A 2,993-nucleotide genomic window follows, 5' to 3' on the forward strand; every position below is an offset into this window, starting at 1 on the left:
TAAAGTGAAAACATTGAAGCTTTCAGAACTTGAAAATTAAGGTATTATTGGAACTCGAAGGTTACTGAAAGGTAGACGTTTTTCTCTGCGTTCTTTCTCCTTCCATAGAGGTTGTTTATCATTCAAATGGGATAATTTGAGAACAATCATGAGCAGCATTTGCCCTAAAATTTGTCTCAAAATATCTAAAATTTTGAATTATTATTTTATTAAAATTATACCCACTGGCAACCATTTCTTAAACACCACCTTTTCATTCCAGGCCCACATTCTTTCATTTATCTGTTTATTCACTCATTCATTCATTCATACATACATTCATTTTTTTTCTTTCAACAAGCATGCACTGAGCATGCTAGAGGTACAGAGTTGAATTTTAAAAGAAAGCAACAAGATTAATCCAGCAAATATTCATTGAGTAGCCCCTGATTGTCAAGCATTGTGCTCGGCTCTGAAGATATAGCTGTAAACGAGAAAGACTCTCTGTCCTTATAGTACTTAAAAGATAGCGAGACAGGAGACAAACACCTGGATAAACAAGTAAATGAACACAGTCAGTCAAGTTCTATGAGAGTCGTGCATGGGGCAATGAGATCGAAATTGGTTATTTTCAATAGATGGGGTAGTTAGAGAAGATCTCTGAAAAGGTCATATGTGATCTGAGAACTGAAGGAACTAAAATATGGGGACGAGACGGCTATGTGAAAATCGGGGAAAGAATGTTCCAGGCTAAAAGAACAGTATCTGCAAAGACTCCGTTACATGAAGGTGGTATAGAAAGATGATGAGCCTTGATAGAGGTTAATAAAACGAGGTGGGGGAGGGGGAGGGTCAGCCAGCTAAGGTCTGCCTTAAGACATGGTATCACATTTGATGTTTACTAGATTACAACTATGATATTAATGGCTGACTATAATATATCTCGTAACTATTTGTTGTACAAGGGATCAGAACAACAGGAGAAAATAGATATCTTAGATAAAGCTGTAAAAGATAGAGAAACAATTTGAAATTTACAGATAAGTTGAAAGAATAGTGTATGGAACCCCCATCCGTCCTTTGTCTGGAGGCCTCTTTCAGTTTTCTCTCTAATCGTTTCATTGACATTTTTTGAAGAAAAAGTGTGCGGCCCAGGATCGGTCTCGGCAGCAGTTGTCAGCTCTCTGATCTCCTCCAATCTGGGACGGGTCCCTGATCTGCCCTTGACATTCATGTTCAAAGCTCGCAGGCCAATTATTTTGTGGAATGCGGTCTCTCTAATATTTCTTCACGATTAGACCAGGTTTGTTTGGGGGAGGGCGGGGTAGAGGTGATCACAGATGCGATGATTTTGTTCTGTCTGTATGCTACCCCGTGGCTTCCGATACAGATTTGTTTCATTGCTGGTACTGGCTCTGATCACTTAATTAACGTGGGGTCTGCCTGGTACTGTCGCCCTATAAAGTATCCTCCTTATAATTAATAATACTTTGTAGAGAGAGAATTTGAAACTAAGTAAAATCCCCTTCTTCATCTCGGTTTTACCACAGGTTTTAGCACCACTGATATATCTTGTCTGAATCGATTATTAGTATGATTATTACTATGAAATGAAGATTCCCTAATTATATCATTTCTTTACAGCGATTGGGTCATTAGCTTGTATTTTATCGTATAAAAAAATCCCGCCCCCCATTTATTTAAACATTTGTTTGTTTATATTAATATGGACTTGTGGATCCAGTTCGATTTAGGGAGTCACAATCTCTTACTATCTTCGTTTATTTTGAGGCTCACATTACCCCCGCTTTGGGCCACAGGGGGCCTCTTCGAGCTCTTTTTGCATCATTTTGACATGGCCACATCATGCTCTGAACGTTATGTTACTTCCTGGTACCGCGAAGTGCTCCCGTCTACCTTGTTATTTTCCTGACTCAGGTCTGGGACTCTGCCATCTCTCTGAAGAGATCCATGTCCTCTCAATAGGGAAATGGTACTTAGAAAACAAGCAATGGCTACGAGTGGTGCTCATTGCTACGGGGATGCCACGATCTCAGTGTAGCAGGGCGGAGAACCGCCGAAGGTTCTTCCCAGCTGTCCCCGCTTCTGTGTGCGTTCCTCCCTTCTCGGATAGTGAGCAGACTGAGTGGACTAGTTTTTCTCTTCACTCCGATGCCCTCCTCAGAGGCACCAGCATCGCACTCCAGACCGACTGCAAAAAAGAAAGAAAGAAAGAAGGAAGGTAGAGATTAAGTTGGTGTTGTTTATAGTCAATGCATTAAGTGATCTCACGGTGAGGTTATTTCTACGGAATTTATTTCATTTCAGGCATTTCATTTCCAAACCACATCCAGCCTCTTTTAATCTAAAACTGTCACTCAGCCAAGGAGATCCCTTCTTGAGGTCTTTTGGGGGTCAGCCTCCCCGTCGTGTCTTCCCGCCCTAGCCAACATCCGCTTGCATCTTCCTTTTAGAAACTTCTACGCTGCACACCTTACTTGGGCAAGGTACAGGTAGCGGGAAACGGTTGTGAAAATACACGTCACAGTTTTTCAACCCAAAACGAAGGACTGTGCTTGAGCAGAAAGGCTAAGTCAATGACTCTATCTCAGAAAAGACTATGATCAATGTCATAACAAAAGAATAAACTGCATCAAAAGCATGAAGGAGAGGAAATGGGTGTCTCATGGGGAAACTGGCACAACTCCCATGAGGGCTCAGTGTGTGCTCTACCTCATCCTCACCCAGAGAACAGATAAATGCCCGAGAAAAGATAAACCTGTTAGATTTAGCAGAATTTGCAGAAGACCTGAAACTAAACACAGCCAACAACAACAACAACAACAGCACAATCGATGGTGGGAATGTGAGTTACCTTCACAGCCTACCGTATTTTATTTTCTGATGCCAGATACAAATCTGCGCACAATTCTGTCACAGGGATTTAAAAGCACATGTTTGGGACATGGACAGTTGCTCAATAATGGATTTTAAAAGCGCGTCGGTTTGCAGGA

The sequence above is a fragment of the Pteropus alecto genome, unplaced genomic scaffold (genome assembly GCF_000325575.1).
Source record: "Pteropus alecto unplaced genomic scaffold, ASM32557v1 scaffold45, whole genome shotgun sequence".
Taxonomy (NCBI): domain Eukaryota; kingdom Metazoa; phylum Chordata; class Mammalia; order Chiroptera; family Pteropodidae; genus Pteropus; species Pteropus alecto.